The 17,270-nt window shown below is 48.8% G+C and overlaps 1 long non-coding RNA gene across 50 annotated transcripts in view; it reads left to right on the top strand.

The window, feature by feature from the left end:
- The window catches only part of LOC121274155, a 125,645-nt gene that overhangs the window by 16,915 nt on the left and 91,460 nt on the right, over positions 1-17,270 (top strand). For 31 of the 50 annotated variants that reach the window (XR_005942190.1, XR_005942199.1, XR_005942177.1 and 28 more), the window contains 12 exons: positions 250-437; positions 1,531-1,718; positions 2,808-2,995; positions 4,706-4,893; positions 5,987-6,048; positions 7,268-7,329; positions 8,754-8,815; positions 10,022-10,209; positions 12,129-12,316; positions 14,169-14,230; positions 15,655-15,716; positions 16,936-16,997. This is a non-coding gene — a long non-coding RNA (uncharacterized LOC121274155). Of the gene's footprint in view, positions 1-249; positions 438-1,530; positions 1,719-2,807; positions 2,996-4,705; positions 4,894-5,986; positions 6,175-7,267; positions 7,456-8,753; positions 8,938-10,021; positions 10,210-12,128; positions 12,317-14,168; positions 14,357-15,654; positions 15,843-16,935; positions 16,998-17,270 lie in introns of those variants that run through there. The other 19 variants (XR_005942179.1, XR_005942189.1, XR_005942220.1 and 16 more) reach the window with 17 other exon arrangements.

Raw genomic sequence — 17,270 nt, 5'->3', positions numbered from 1 at the left:
GGGAGTGTTTGATGGAGACAGCGTAGAGGGAGCTTTACTCAGTATCTAACCCCATGCTGTACTTGTCCTGGGAGTGTTTGATGGGGACAGTACAGAGGGAGCTTTAGCCTGTATCTCACGCTGTGCTGTACCTGTCTTGAGTGAATAGCTTCATACAATTGCAAATCTTTTTACCTCTGGCCCTTGCACCTGACCAACCTGAATTGTGTTCATCTTTGTAACTCAGCATTTTCTCTGATTATGTTGCAGATTGGAAACTGAAACTGACTCGTGCAATGGGCACTAATCCTGACGGCATCGCAGTGTCACAGGTACGATTCTTACCTTGTGTTCAGTCTGACCAAGAGCTCGTCGCCACCGTGCCTGCTCTTGCGCCATGAGCATGTATGGCCAATGATGTGGCTCAAGAGGAACACACAAGCCCAGGCTAGGAAGCAGTAAGTGTCTGACCTGTGACCCTCCTGTGCCGTATCTAATTGGGGCACGTTCTCTACTTTTCCCCTGGTGGATGGCGATGGTTAGGAGTGAGGAGGAGGGGTCTCAGTGCTCATTGTTCCGGTGTGGGGGAAATGGCCGGAGAGTTTCTGTGAGAATGTTTGGCCAGCTGTTGGACATCAACAGTTTAAAGCAGATCACGTTTTGAACCTCGTGGATTCTGTAATCCATTGGGAGACTCTGAGTAACGTCCACCATTGAGAGCCTGACTTGACATTGAAACCGATACAGAGAAGGGACAGGATTCTGTAGCTTTGTGAGTGGCTGTGAGCTGTCAGGAGCTGGGTTTAAACCCAGTTCTGTCTGCTGGGAGTAGTGGAGGAGACAGAGGCCGATGTCTGTTCATTGTAAGTCAGAAATAAAAGCTGCTGGACAGTGACAAAATCTCCTGGAGCCCTTGTCCCACCACACAGCCTGTCTGAAATGGTGGATCTCGTGCAGAGGCTACAGGCCCATTGGTTTGAGTAATTACATCACGCATTGCCATGGAATAAGCTGTTGTATTAATTTGGGAATTAGATGCACTGAAATTGAGGAGAGAGCTTTATCCTGTATCTTCTCGTGTAATGTACCTGCCTTGGGAGTTTTTGATGGGTACAGTGTTGAGGGAGATTTACTGTGTATCTACCCCTGTGGTGTAACTGTCCTGTGAGTGTTTGATGGAGACAGTACAGAGGGAGCTTTAGTCTGTATCTCAGCCCATGCTGTACATGTCCTGGGAGTGTTTGATGGGGACAGTGCAGAGAGAGCTTTAATCTGTATCTCAGCCCATTCTGTACCTGTCCTGGGAGTGTTTGATGGAGACAGTGTAGAGGGAGCTTTACTCAGTATCTAACCCCATGCTGTACTTGTCCTGGGAGTGTTTGATGGGGACAGTGCAGAGGGAGCTTTAGCCTGTATCTCACGCTGTGCTGTACCTGTCTTGAGTGAATGGCTTCATACAATTGCAAATCTTTTTACCTGTGGCCCTTGCACCTGACCAACCTGAATTGTGTTCATCTTTGTAACTCAGCATTTTCTCTGATTATGTTGCAGATTGGAAACTGAAACTGACTCGTGCAATGGGCACTAATCCTGACGGCATCGCAGTGTCACAGGTACGATTCTTACCTTGTGTTCAGTCTGACCAAGAGCTCGTCGCCACCGTGCCTGCTGTTGCCCCATGAGCATGTATGGCCAATGATGTGGCTCAAGAGGAACACACAAGCCCAGGCTAGGAAGCAGTAAGTGTCTGACCTGTGACCCTCCTGTGCCGTATCTAACTGGGACACGTTCTCTACTTTTCCCCTGGTGGATGGTGATGGTTAGGAGTGAGGAGGAGGGGACTCAGTGCTCATTGTTCCGGTGTGGGGGAAATGGCCGGAGAGTTTCTGTGAGAATGTTTGGCCAGCTGTTGGACATCAACAGTTTAAAGCAGATCACGTTTTGAACCTCGTGGATTCTGTAATCCATTGGGAGACCTGAGTAACGTCCACCATGAGCCTGACTTGACATTGAAACCGATACAGAGAAGGGACAGGATTCTGTAGCTTTGTGAGTGGCTGTGAGCTGTCAGGAGCTGGGTTTAAACCCAGTTCTGTCTGCTGGGAGTAGTGGAGGAGACAGAGGCCGATGTCTGTTCATTGTAAGTCAGAAATAAAAGCTGCTGGACAGTGACAAAATCTCCTGGAGCCCTTGTCCCACCACACAGCCTGTCTGAAATGGTGGATCTCGTGCAGAGGCTACAGGCCCATTGGTTTGAGTAATTACATCTCGCATTGCCATGGAATAGGCTGTTGTATTAATTTGGGAATTAGATGCACTGAAATTGAGGAGAGAGCTTTATCCTGTATCTTCTCGTGTAATGTACCTGCCTTGGGAGTTTTTGATGGGTACAGCGTTGAGGGAGATTTACTGTGTATCTACCCCTGTGGTGTAACTGTCCTGTGAGTGTTTGATGGAGACAGTACAGAGGGAGCTTTAGTCTGTATCTCAGCCCATGCTGTACATGTCCTGGGAGTGTTTGATGGGGACAGTGCAGAGAGAGCTTTAATCTGTATCTCAGCCCATTCTGTACCTGTCCTGGGAGTGTTTGATGGAGACAGTGTAGAGGGAGCTGTACTCAGTATCTAACCCCATGCTGTACTTGTCCTGGGAGTGTTTGATGGGGACAGTGCAGAGGGAGCTTTAGCCTGTATCTCACGCTGTGCTGTACCTGTCTTGAGTGAATGGCTTCATACAATTGCAAATCTTTTTACCTGTGGCCCTTGCACCTGACCAACCTGAATTGTGTTCATCTTTGTAACTCAGCATTTTCTCTGATTATGTTGCAGATTGGAAACTGAAACTGACTCGTGCAATGGGCACTAATCCTGACGGCATCGCAGTGTCACAGGTACGATTCTTACCTTGTGTTCAGTCTGACCAAGAGCTCGTCGCCACCGTGCCTGCTGTTGCCCCATGAGCATGTATGGCCAATGATGTGGCTCAAGAGGAACACACAAGCCCAGGCTAGGAAGCAGTAAGTGTCTGACCTGTGACCCTCCTGTGCCGTACCTAACTGGGACACGTTCTCTACTTTTCCCCTGGTGGATGGTGATGGTTAGGAGTGAGGAGGAGGGGACTCAGCGCTCATTGTTCCGGTGTGGGGGAAATGGCCGGAGAGTTTCTGTGAGAATGTTTGGCCAGCTGTTGGACATCAACAGTTTAAAGCAGATCACGTTTTGAACCTCGTGGATTCTGTAATCCATTGGGAGACTCTGAGTAACGTCCACCATTGAGAGCCTGACTTGACATTGAAACCGATAGAGAAGGGACAGGATTCTATAGCTTTGTGAGTGGCTCTGAGCTGTCTGGAGCTGGGTTTAAACCCAGTTCTGTCTGCTGGGAGTAGTGGAGGAGACAGAGGCCGATGTCTGTTCATTGTAAGTCAGAAATAAAAGCTGCTGGACAGTGACAAAATCTCCTGGAGCCCTTGTCCCACCACACAGCCTGTCTGAAATGGTGGATCTCGTGCAGAGGCTACAGGCCCATTGGTTTGAGTAATTACATCTCGCATTGCCATGGAATAGGCTGTTGTATTAATTTGGGAATTAGATGCACTGAAATTGAGGAGAGAGCTTTATCCTGTATCTTCTCCTGTAATGTACCTGTCTTGGGAGTTTTTGTTGGGTACAGTGTTGAGGGAGATTTACTGTGTATCTACCCCTGTGGTATAACTGTCCTGTGCGCGTTTGATGGAGACAGTGTAGAGGGAGCTTTAGTCTGTATCTAAGCCCATGCTGTACCTGTCCTGGGAGTTTTCGATGGGGACAGTGTAGAGGGAGCTCTAGTCTGTATCTAACCCCGTGCTGTACCTCTCTTGGGAGTGTTTGATGGGGACAGTGTAGAGGGAGCTTTATCCTGTATCTCACCCTGTGATGTAGCTGTCCTAGGAGTGTTTGATGGGGACATTGTAGAGGGAGCTCTAGTCTGTATCTCACCCTGTGCTCTATCTCTCCTAGGAGTGTTTGATGGTGACTGTGTAGAGGGAGCTTTACTCTATCTAACCCCGTGCTGTAGCTGTCCTGGGAGTGTTTGATGGGGATAGTGGAGAGGGAGCTTTAGTCTGTATCTAACCCCGTACTGGCGCTGTCCTGGGCGTGTTTGATGGGGACAGTGTAGAGGGAGCTTTAGTCTGTATCTAACACCGTGCTGTCGCTGTCCTGGGAGTTTTTGATGGGGACAGTGTAGAGGGCGCTTTAGTCTGTATCTAAGCCCATGCTGTACCTCTCCTGGTAGTGTTTGATGGGGACAGTGTAGAGGGAGCTTTAGTCTGTATCTCAGCCCATGCTGTACATATCCTGGGAGTGTTTGATGGGGACAGTGCAGAGAGAGCTTTAGTCTGTATCTCAGCCCATGCTGTACCTGTCCTGGGAGTGTTTGATGGAGACAGTGTAGAAGGAGCTTTAATCTGTATTTAAGCCCATGCTGTACCTGTCCTGGGAGTGTTTGATATGGACAGTGTGGAGGGAGCTTTACTCTGTATCGAACCCCATGCTGTACTTGTCCTGGGAGTGTTTGATGGGGACAGTGCAGAGGGAGCTTTAGCCTGTATCTCACCCTGTGCTGTACCTGTCTTGAGTGAATGGCTTCATACAATTGCAAATCTTTTTACCTGTGGCCCTTGCACCTGACCAACCTGAATTGTGTTCATCTTTGTAACTCAGCATTTTCTCTGATTATGTTGCAGATTGGAAACTGAAACTGACTCGTGCAATGGGCACTAATCCTGACGGCATCGCAGTGTCACAGGTACGATTCTTACCTTGTGTTCAGTCTGACCAAGAGCTCGTCGCCACCGTGCCTGCTGTTGCCCCATGAGCATGTATGGCCAATGATGTGGCTCAAGAGGAACACACAAGCCCAGGCTAGGAAGCAGTAAGTGTCTGACCTGTGACCCTCCTGTGCCGTATCTAACTGGGACACGTTCTCTACTTTTCCCCTGGTGGATGGTGATGGTTAGGAGTGAGGAGGAGGGGACTCAGTGCTCATTGTTCCGGTGTGGGGGAAATGGCCGGAGAGTTTCTGTGAGAATGTTTGGCCAGCTGTTGGACATCAACAGTTTAAAGCAGATCACGTTTTGAACCTCGTGGATTCTGTAATCCATTGGGTGACTCTGAGTAACGTCCACCATTGAGAGCCTGACTTGACATTGAAACCGATACAGAGAAGGGACAGGATTCTATAGCTTTGTGAGTGGCTCTGAGCTGTCAGGAGCTGGGTTTAAACCCAGTTCTGTCTGCTGGCAGTAGTGGAGGAGACAGAGGCCGATGTCTGTTCATTGTAAGTCAGAAATAAAAGCTGCTGGACAGTGACAAAATCTCCTGGAGCCCTTGTCCCACCACACAGCCTGTCTGAAATGGTGGATCTCGTGCAGAGGCTACAGGCCCATTGGTTTGAGTAATTACATCTCGCATTGCCATGGAATAAGCTGTTGTATTAATTTGGGAATTAGATGCACTGAAATTGAGGAGAGAGCTTTATCCTGTATCTTCTCCTGTAATGTACCTGCCTTGGGAGTTTTTGATGGGTACAGTGTTGAGGGAGATTTACTGTGTATCTACCCCTGTGGTGTACCTCTCCTGTGAGTGTTTGATGCAGACAGTACAGAGGGAGTTTTAGTCTGTATCTCAGCCCATGCTGTACATGTCCTGGGAGTGTTTGATGGGGACAGTGCAGAGAGAGCTTTAGTCTGTATCTCAGCCCATTCTGTACCTGTCCTGGGAGTGTTTGATGGAGACAGTGTAGAGGGAGCTTTACTCTGTATCTAACCCCTTGCTGTACTTCTCCTGGGAGTGTTTGATGGGGACAGTGCAGAGGGAGCTTTAGCCTGTATCTCACCCTGTGCTGTACCTGTCTTGAGTGAATGGCTTCATACAATTGCAAATTTTTTTACCTCTGGCCCTTGCATCTGACCAACCTGAATTGTGTTCATCTTTGTAACTCAGCATTTTCTCTGATTATGTTGCAGATTGGAAACTGAAACTGACTCGTGCAATGAGCACTAATCCTGACAGCATCGCAGTGTCACAGGTACGATTCTTACCTTGTGTTCAGTCTGACCAAGAGCTCGTCGCCACCGTGCCTGCTCTTGCCCCATGAGCATGTATGGCCAATGATGTGGCTCAAGAAGAACACACAAGCCCAGGCTAGGAAGCAGTAAGTGTCTGACCTGTGACCCTGCTGTGCCGTATCTAACTGGGACACGTTCTCGTCTTTTCCCCTGGTGGATTGTGAAGGTTAGGAGTGAGGAGGAGGGGACTCAGTGCTCACTGTTACGGTGTGGGGGAAATGGCCGGAGAGTTTCTGTGAGAATGTTTGGCCAGCTGTTGGACATCAACAGTTTAAAGCAGATCACGTTTTGAACCTCGTGGATTCTGTAATCCATTGGGAGACTCTGAGTAACGTCCGCCATTGAGAGCCTGACTTGACATTGAAACCGATACAGAGAAGGGACAGGATTCTGTAGCTTTGTGAGTAGCTCTGACCTGTCAGGAGCTGGGTTTAAACCCAGTTCTGTCTGCTGGGAGTAGTGGAGGAGACAGAGGCCGATGTCTGTTCATTGTAAGTCAGAAATAAAAGCTGCTGGACAGTGACAAAATCTCCTGGAGCCCTTGTCCCACCACACAGCCTGTCTGAAATGGTGGATCTCGTGCAGAGGCTACAGGCCCATTGGTTTGAGTAATTACATCTCGCATTGCCATGAAATAAGCTGTTGTATTAATTTGGGAATTAGATGCACTGAAATTGAGGGGAGAGCTTTATCCTGTATCTTCTCCTGTAATGTACCTGCCTTGGGAGTTTTTGATGGGTACAGTGTTGAGGGAGATTTACTGTGTATCTACCCCTGTGGTGTACCTCTCCTGTGAGTGTTTGATGGAGACAGTACAGAGGGAGTTTTAGTCTGTATCTCAGCCCATGCTGTACATGTCCTGGGAGTGTTTGATGGGGACAGTGCAGAGAGAGCTTTAGTCTGTATCTCAGCCCATTCTGTACCTGTCCTGGGAGTGTTTGATGGGGACAGTGTAGAGGGAGCTTTACTCTGTATCTAACCCCTTGCTGTACTTCTCCTGGGAGTGTTTGATGGGGACAGTGCAGAGGGAGCTTTAGCCTGTATCTCACCCTGTGCTGTACCTGTCTTGAGTGAATGGCTTCATACAATTGCAAATTTTTTTACCTCTGGCCCTTGCATCTGACCAACCTGAATTGTGTTCATCTTTGTAACTCAGCATTTTCTCTGATTATGTTGCAGATTGGAAACTGAAACTGACTCGTGCAATGGGCACTAATCCTGACGGCATCGCAGTGTCACAGGTACGATTCTTACCTTGTGTTCAGTCTGACCAAGAGCTCGTCGCCACCGTGCCTGCTCTTGCCCCATGAGCATGTATGGCCAATGATGTGGCTCAAGAAGAACACACAAGCCCAGGCTAGGAAGCAGTAAGTGTCTGACCTGTGACCCTGCTGTGCCGTATCTAACTGGGACACGTTCTCGTCTTTTCCCCTGGTGGATTGTGAAGGTTAGGAGTGAGGAGGAGGGGACTCAGTGCTCACTGTTACGGTGTGGGGGAAATGGCCGGAGAGTTTCTGTGAGAATGTTTGGCCAGCTGTTGGACATCAACAGTTTAAAGCAGATCACGTTTTGAACCCCGTGGATTCTGTAATCCATTGGGAGACTCTGAGTAACGTCCGCCATTGAGAGCCTGACTTGACATTGAAACCGATACAGAGAAGGGACAGGATTCTGTAGCTTTGTGAGTAGCTCTGACCTGTCAGGAGCTGGGTTTAAACCCAGTTCTGTCTGCTGGAAGTAGTGGAGGAGACAGAGGCCGATGTCTGTTCATTGTAAGTCAGAAATAAAAGCTGATGGACAGTGACAAAATCTCCTGGAGCCCTTGTCCCACCACACAGCCTGTCTGAAATGGTGGATCTCGTGCAGAGGTTACAGGCCCATTGGTTTGAGTAATTACATCTCGCATTGCCATGGAATAAGCTGTTGTATTAATTTGGGAATTAGATGCACTGAAATTGAGGAGAGAGCTTTATCCTGTATCTTCTCCTGTAATGTACCTGCCTTGGGAGTTTTTGATGGGTAGTGTTGAGGGAGATTTACTGTGTATCTACCCCTGTGGTGTACCTCTCCTGTGAGTGTTTGATGGAGACAGTGTAGAGGGAGCTTTAGTCTGTATCTAAGCCCATGCTGTACCTGTCCTGGGAGTTTTCGATGGGGACAGTGTAGAGGGAGCTCTAGTCTGTATCTAACCCCGTGCTGTACCTCTCCTGGGAGTGTTTGATGGGGACAGTGTAGAGGGAGCTTTATCCTGTATCTCACCCTGTGATGTAGCTGTCCTAGGAGTGTTTGGTGGAGACAGTACAGAGGGAGTTTTAGTCTGAATCTCAGCCCATGCTGTACATGTCCTGGGAGTGTTTGATGGGGACAGTGCAGAGAGAGCTTTAATCTGTATCTCAGCCCATTCTGTACCTGTCCTGGGAGTGTTTGATGGAGACAGTGTAGAGGGAGCTTTACTCAGTATCTAACCCCATGCTGTACTTGTCCTGGGAGTGTTTGATGGGGACAGTGCAGAGGGAGCTTTAGCCTGTATCTCACGCTGTGCTGTACCTGTCTTGAGTGAATGGCTTCATACAATTGCAAATCTTTTTACCTGTGGCCCTTGCACCTGACCAACCTGAATTGTGTTCATCTTTGTAACTCAGCATTTTCTCTGATTATGTTGCAGATTGGAAACTGAAACTGACTCGTGCAATGAGCACTAATCCTGACAGCATCGCAGTGTCACAGGTACGATTCTTACCTTGTGTTCTGACCAAGAGCTCGTCGCCACCGTGCCTGCTCTTGCCCCATGAGCATGTATGGCCAATGATGTGGCTCAAGAAGAACACACAAGCCCAGGCTAGGAAGCAGTAAGTGTCTGACCTGTGACCCTGCTGTGCCGTATCTAACTGGGACACGTTCTCGTCTTTTCCCCTGGTGGATGGTGATGGTTAGGAGTGAGGAGGAGGGGACTCAGTGCTCACTGTTCCGGTGTGGGGGAAATGGCCGGAGAGTTTCTGTGAGAATGTTTGGCCAGCTGTTGGACATCAACAGTTTAAAGCAGATCACGTTTTGAACCTCGTGGATTCTGTAATCCATTGGGAGACTGAGTAACATCCACCATGTGACTTGACATTGAAACCGATACAGAGAAGGGACAGGATTCTGTAGCTTTGTGAGTGGCTGTGAGCTGTCAGGAGCTGGGTTTAAACCCAGTTCTGTCTGCTGGGAGTAGTGGAGGAGACAGAGGCCGATGTCTGTTCATTGTAAGTCAGAAATAAAAGCTGCTGGACAGTGACAAAATCTCCTGGAGCCCTTGTCCCACCACACAGCCTGTCTGAAATGGTGGATCTCGTGCAGAGGCTACAGGCCCATTGGTCTGAGTAATTACATCTCGCTTTGCCATGGAATAAGCTGTTGTATTAATTTGGGAATTAGATGCACTGAAATTGAGGAGAGAGCTTTATCCTGTATCTTCTCCTGTAATGTACCTGCCTTGGGAGTTTTTGATGGGTACAGTGTTGAGAGAGATTTTCTGTGTATCTACCCCTGTGGTGTACCTCTCCTATGAGTGTTTGATGGAGACCGTACAGAGGGAGTTTTAGTCTGTATCTCAGCCCATGCTGTACATGTCCTGGGAGTGTTTGATGGGGACAGTGCAGAGAGAGCTTTAGTCTGTATCTCAGCCCATTCTGTACCTGTCCTGGGAGTGTTTGATGGAGACAGTGTAGAGGGAGCTTTACTCAGTATCTAACCCCATGCTGTACTTGTCCTGGGAGTGTTTGATGAGGACAGTGCAGAGGGAGCTTTAGCCTGTATCTCACCCTGTGCTGTACCTGTCTTGAGTGAATGGCTTCATACAATTGCAAATCTTTTTACCTGTGGCCCTTGCACCTGACCAACCTGAATTGTGTTCATCTTTGTAACTCAGCATTTTCTCTGATTATGTTGCAGATTGGAAACTGAAACTGACTCGTGCAATGGGCACTAATCCTGACGGCATCGCAGTGTCACAGGTACGATTCTTACCTTGTGTTCAGTCTGACCAAGAGCTCGTCGCCACCGTGCCTGCTGTTGCCCCATGAGCATGTATGGCCAATGATGTGGCTCAAGAGGAACACACAAGCCCAGGCTAGGAAGCAGTAAGTGTCTGACCTGTGACCCTCCTGTGCCGTATCTTACTGGGACACGTTCTCTACTTTTCCCCTGGTGGATGGTGATGGTTAGGAGTGAGGAGGAGGGGACTCAGTGCTCATTGTTCCGGTGTGGGGGAAATGGCCGGAGAGTTTCTGTGAGAATGTTTGGCCAGCTGTTGGACATCAACAGTTTAAAGCAGATCACGTTTTGAACCTCGTGGATTCTGTAATCCATTGGGAGACTCTGAGTAACGTCCACCATTGAGAGCCTGACTTGACATTGAAACCGATACAGAGAAGGGACAGGATTCTATAGCTTTGTGAGTGGCTCTGAGCTGTCTGGAGCTGGGTTTAAACCCAGTTCTGTCTGCTGGGAGTAGTGGAGGAGACAGAGGCCGATGTCTGTTCATTGTAAGTCAGAAATAAAAGCTGCTGGACAGTGACAAAATCTCCTGGAGCCCTTGTCCCACCACACAGCCTGTCTGAAATGGTGGATCTCGTGCAGAGGCTACAGGCCCATTGGTTTGAGTAATTACATCTCGCATTGCCATGGAATAGGCTGTTGTATTAATTTGGGAATTAGATGCACTGAAATTGAGGAGAGAGCTTTATCCTGTATCTTCTCCTGTAATGTACCTGTCTTGGGAGTTTTTGTTGGGTACAGTGTTGAGGGAGATTTACTGTGTATCTACCCCTGTGGTATAACTGTCCTGTGCGCGTTTGATGGAGACAGTGTAGAGGGAGCTTTAGTCTGTATCTAAGCCCACGCTGTACCTGTCCTGGGAGTTTTCGATGGGGACAGTGTAGAGGGAGCTCTAGTCTGTATCTAACCCCGTGCTGTACCTCTCCTGGGAGTGTTTGATGGGGACAGTGTAGAGGGAGCTCTAGTCTGTATCTAACCCCGTGCTGTACCTCTCCTGGGAGTGTTTGATGGGGACAGTGTAGAGGGAGCTTTATCCTGTATCTCACCCTCTGATGTAGCTGTCCTAGGAGTGTTTGATGGGGACATTGCAGAGGGAGCTTTAGCCTGTATCTCACCCTGTGCTCTATCTCTCCTAGGAGTGTTTGATGGTGACGGTGTAGAGGGAGCTTTACTCTATCTAACCCCGTGCTGTAGCTGTCCTGGGAGTGTTTGATGTGGACAGTGTAGAGGGAGCTTTAGTCTGTATCTAACCCCGTGCTTTTGCTGTGCTGGGATTGTTTGTAGGGGACAGTGTAAAGGGAGCTTTGCTCTGTATCTAACCCCGTACTGGCGCTGTCCTGGGAGTGTTTGATGGGGATAGTGGAGAGGGAGCTTTAGTCTGTATCTAACACCGTGCTGTCGCTGTCCTGGGAGTTTTTGATGGGGACAGTGTAGAGGGCGCTTTAGTCTGTATCTAAGCCCATGCTGTACCTCTCCTGGTAGTGTTTGATGGGGACAGTGTAGAGGGAGCTTTAGTCTGTATCTCAGCCCATGCTGTACATATCCTGGGAGTGTTTGATGGGGACAGTGCAGAGAGAGCTTTAGTCTGTATCTCAGCCCATGCTGTACCTGTCCTGGGAGTGTTTGATGGAGACAGTGTAGAAGGAGCTTTAATCTGTATTTAAGCCCATGCTGTAGCTGTCCTGGGAGTGTTTGATATGGACAGTGTGGAGGGAGCTTTACTCTGTATCGAACCCCGTGCTGTACCTGTCCTGGGAGTGTTTGATGGAGACAGTGTGGAGGGAGCTTTACTCTGTATCGAACCCCATGCTGTACTTGTCCTGGGAGTGTTTGATGGGGACAGTGCAGAGGGAGCTTTAGCCTGTATCTCACCCTGTGCTGTACCTGTCTTGAGTGAATGGCTTCATACAATTGCAAATCTTTTTACCTGTGGCCCTTGCACCTGACCAACCTGAATTGTGTTCATCTTTGTAACTCAGCATTTTCTCTGATTATGTTGCAGATTGGAAACTGAAACTGACTCGTGCAATGGGCACTAATCCTGACGGCATCGCAGTGTCACAGGTACGATTCTTACCTTGTGTTCAGTCTGACCAAGAGCTCGTCGCCACCGTGCCTGCTGTTGCCCCATGAGCATGTATGGCCAATGATGTGGCTCAAGAGGAACACACAAGCCCAGGCTAGGAAGCAGTAAGTGTCTGACCTGTGACCCTCCTGTGCCGTATCTAACTGGGACACGTTCTCTACTTTTCCCCTGGTGGATGGTGATGGTTAGGAGTGAGGAGGAGGGGACTCAGTGCTCATTGTTCCGGTGTGGGGGAAATGGCCGGAGAGTTTCTGTGAGAATGTTTGGCCAGCTGTTGGACATCAACAGTTTAAAGCAGATCACGTTTTGAACCTCGTGGATTCTGTAATCCATTGGGTGACTCTGAGTAACGTCCACCATTGAGAGCCTGACTTGACATTGAAACCGATACAGAGAAGGGACAGGATTCTATAGCTTTGTGAGTGGCTCTGAGCTGTCAGGAGCTGGGTTTAAACCCAGTTCTGTCTGCTGGGAGTAGTGGAGGAGACAGAGGCCGATGTCTGTTCATTGTAAGTCAGAAATAAAAGCTTCTGGACAGTGACAAAATCTCCTGGAGCCCTTGTCCCACCACACAGCCTGTCTGAAATGGTGGATCTCGTGCAGAGGCTACAGGCCCATTGGTTTGAGTAATTACATCTCGCATTGCCATGAAATAAGCTGTTGTATTAATTTGGGAATTAGATGCACTGAAATTGAGGAGAGAGCTTTATCCTGTATCTTCTCCTGTAATGTACCTGTCTTGGGAGTTTTTGTTGGGTACAGTGTTGAGGGAGATTTACTGTGTATCTACCCCTGTGGTATAACTGTCCTGTGCGCGTTTGATGGAGACAGTGTAGAGGGAGCTTTAGTCTGTATCTAAGCCCATGCTGTACCTGTCCTGGGAGTTTTCGATGGGGACAGTGTAGAGGGAGCTCTAGTCTGTATCTAACCCCGTGCTGTACCTCTCCTGGGAGTGTTTGATGGGGACAGTGTAGAGGGAGCTTTATCCTGTATCTTACCCTCTGATGTAGCTGTCCTAGGAGTGTTTGATGGGGACATTGCAGAGGGAGCTTTAGCCTGTATCTCACCCTGTGCTCTATCTCTCCTAGGAGTGTTTGATGGGGACAGTGTAGAGGGAGCTTTACTCTGTATCTAACCCCGTGCTGTAGCTGTCCTGGGAGTGTTTGATGTGGACAGTGTAGAGGGAGCTTTAGTCTGTATCTAACCCCGTGCTTTTGCTGTGCTGGGATTGTTTGTAGGGGACAGTGTAAAGGGAGCTTTGCTCTGTATCTAACCCCGTACTGGCGCTGTCCTGGGAGTGTTTGATGGGGATAGTGGAGAGGGAGCTTTAGTCTGTATCTAACACCGTGCTGTCGCTGTCCTGGGAGTTTTTGATGGGGACAGTGTAGAGGGCGCTTTAGTCTGTATCTAAGCCCATGCTGTACCTCTCCTGGTAGTGTTTGATGGGGACAGTGTAGAGGGAGCTTTAGTCTGTATCTCAGCCCATGCTGTACCTGTCCTGGGAGTGTTTGATGGAGACAGTGTAGAAGGAGCTTTAATCTGTATTTAAGCCCATGCTGTACCTGTCCTGGGAGTGTTTGATATGGACAGTGTGGAGGGAGCTTTACTCTGTATCGAACCCCGTGCTGTACCTGTCCTGGGAGTGTTTGATGGAGACAGTGTGGAGGGAGCTTTACTCTGTATCGAACCCCATGCTGTACTTGTCCTGGGAGTGTTTGATGGGGACAGTGTGGAGGGAGCTTTACTCTGTATCGAACCCCATGCTGTACTTGTCCTGGGAGTGTTTGATGGGGACAGTGCAGAGGGAGCTTTAGCCTGTATCTCACGCTGTGCTGTACCTGTCTTGAGTGAATGGCTTCATACAATTGCAAATTTTTTTACCTCTGGCCCTTGCATCTGACCAACCTGAATTGTGTTCATCTTTGTAACTCAGCATTTTCTCTGATTATGTTGCAGATTGGAAACTGAAACTGACTCGTGCAATGAGCACTAATCCTGACGGCATCGCAGTGTCACAGGTACGATTCTTACCTTGTGTTCAGTCTGACCAAGAGCTCGTCGCCACCGTGCCTGCTCTTGCCCCATGAGCATGTATGGCCAATGATGTGGCTCAAGAAGAACACACAAGCCCAGGCTAGGAAGCAGTAAGTGTCTGACCTGTGACCCTGCTGTGCCGTATCTAACTGGGACACGTTCTCGTCTTTTCCCCTGGTGGATTGTGAAGGTTAGGAGTGAGGAGGAGGGGACTCAGTGCTCACTGTTACGGTGTGGGGGAAATGGCCGGAGAGTTTCTGTGAGAATGTTTGGCCAGCTGTTGGACATCAACAGTTTAAAGCAGATCACGTTTTGAACCTCGTGGATTCTGTAATCCATTGGGAGACTCTGAGTAACGTCCGCCATTGAGAGCCTGACTTGACATTGAAACCGATACAGAGAAGGGACAGGATTCTGTAGCTTTGTGAGTAGCTCTGACCTGTCAGGAGCTGGGTTTAAACCCAGTTCTGTCTGCTGGGAGTAGTGGAGGAGACAGAGGCCGATGTCTGTTCATTGTAAGTCAGAAATAAAAGCTGCTGGACAGTGACAAAATCTCCTGGAGCCCTTGTCCCACCACACAGCCTGTCTGAAATGGTGGATCTCGTGCAGAGGTTACAGGCCCATTGGTTTGAGTAATTACATCTCGCATTGCCATGGAATAAGCTGTTGTATTAATTTGGGAATTAGATGCACTGAAATTGAGGAGAGAGCTTTATCCTGTATCTTCTCCTGTAATGTACCTGCCTTGGGAGTTTTTGATGGGTAGTGTTGAGGGAGATTTACTGTGTATCTACCCCTGTGGTGTACCTCTCCTGTGAGTGTTTGATGGAGACAGTGTAGAGGGAGCTTTAGTCTGTATCTAAGCCCATGCTGTACCTGTCCTGGGAGTTTTCGATGGGGACAGTGTAGAGGGAGCTCTAGTCTGTATCTAACCCCGTGCTGTACCTCTCCTGGGAGTGTTTGATGGGGACAGTGTAGAGGGAGCTTTATCCTGTATCTCACCCTGTGATGTAGCTCTCCTAGGAGTGTTTGGTGGAGACAGTACAGAGGGAGTTTTAGTCTGTATCTCAGCCCATGCTGTACATGTCCTGGGAGTGTTTGATGGGGACAGTGCAGAGAGAGCTTTAGTCTGTATCTCAGCCCATTCTGTACCTGTCCTGGGAGTGTTTGATGGAGACAGTGTAGAGGGAGCTTTACTCTGTATCTAACCCCTTGCTGTACTTCTCCTGGGAGTGTTTGATGGGGACAGTGCAGAGGGAGCTTTAGCCTGTATCTCACCCTGTGCTGTACCTGTCTTGAGTGAATGGCTTCATACAATTGCAAATTTTTTTACCTCTGGCCCTTGCATCTGACCAACCTGAATTGTGTTCATCTTTGTAACTCAGCATTTTCTCTGATTATGTTGCAGATTGGAAACTGAAACTGACTCGTGCAATGAGCACTAATTCTGACAGCATCGCAGTGTCACAGGTACGATTCTTACCTTGTGTTCAGTCTGACCAAGAGCTCGTCGCCACCGTGCCTGCTCTTGCCCCATGAGCATGTATGGCCAATGATGTGGCTCAAGAAGAACACACAAGCCCAGGCTAGGAAGCAGTAAGTGTCTGACCTGTGACCCTGCTGTGCCGTATCTAACTGGGACACGTTCTCGTCTTTTCCCCTGGTGGATTGTGAAGGTTAGGAGTGAGGAGGAGGGGACTCAGTGCTCACTGTTACGGTGTGGGGGAAATGGCCGGAGAGTTTCTGTGAGAATGTTTGGCCAGCTGTTGGACATCAACAGTTTAAAGCAGATCACGTTTTGAACCTCGTGGATTCTGTAATCCATTGGGAGACTCTGAGTAACGTCCGCCATTGAGAGCCTGACTTGACATTGAAACCGATACAGAGAAGGGACAGGATTCTGTAGCTTTGTGAGTAGCTCTGACCTGTCAGGAGCTGGGTTTAAACCCAGTTCTGTCTGCTGGGAGTAGTGGAGGAGACAGAGGCCGATGTCTGTTCATTGTAAGTCAGAAATAAAAGCTGCTGGACAGTGACAAAATCTCCTGGAGCCCTTGTCCCACCACACAGCCTGTCTGAAATGGTGGATCTCGTGCAGAGGCTACAGGCCCATTGGTTTGAGTAATTACATCTCGCATTGCCATGAAATAAGCTGTTGTATTAATTTGGGAATTAGATGCACTGAAATTGAGGGGAGAGCTTTATCCTGTATCTTCTCCTGTAATGTACCTGCCTTGGGAGTTTTTGATGGGTACAGTGTTGAGGGAGATTTACTGTGTATCTACCCCTGTGGTGTACCTCTCCTGTGAGTGTTTGATGGAGACAGTACAGAGGGAGTTTTAGTCTGTATCTCAGCCCATGCTGTACATGTCCTGGGAGTGTTTGATGGGGACAGTGCAGAGAGAGCTTTAGTCTGTATCTCAGCCCATTCTGTACCTGTCCTGGGAGTGTTTGATGGAGACAGTGTAGAGGGAGCTTTACTCTGTATCTAACCCCTTGCTGTACTTCTCCTGGGAGTGTTTGATGGGGACAGTGCAGAGGGAGCTTTAGCCTGTATCTCACCCTGTGCTGTACCTGTCTTGAGTGAATGGCTTCATACAATTGCAAATTTTTTTACCTCTGGCCCTTGCATCTGACCAACCTGAATTGTGTTCATCTTTGTAACTCAGCATTTTCTCTGATTATGTTGCAGATTGGAAACTGAAACTGACTCGTGCAATGAGCACTAATCCTGACGGCATCGCAGTGTCACAGGTACGATTCTTACCTTGTGTTCAGTCTGACCAAGAGCTCGTCGCCACCGTGCCTGCTCTTGCCCCATGAGCATGTATGGCCAATGATGTGGCTCAAGAAGAACACACAAGCCCAGGCTAGGAAGCAGTAAGTGTCTGACCTGTGACCCTGCTGTGCCGTATCTAACTGGGACACGTTCTCGTCTTTTCCCCTGGTGGATTGTGAAGGTTAGGAGTGAGGAGGAGGGGACTCAGTGCTCACTGTTACGGTGTGGGGGAAATGGCCGGAGAGTTT

This window comes from Carcharodon carcharias (assembly GCF_017639515.1).
Source record: "Carcharodon carcharias isolate sCarCar2 chromosome 33 unlocalized genomic scaffold, sCarCar2.pri SUPER_33_unloc_1, whole genome shotgun sequence".
NCBI lineage: Eukaryota > Metazoa > Chordata > Chondrichthyes > Lamniformes > Lamnidae > Carcharodon > Carcharodon carcharias.
Note: the sequence above shows the minus strand (reverse complement) of the source record. Positions and strands in the feature narration are given on the sequence as shown.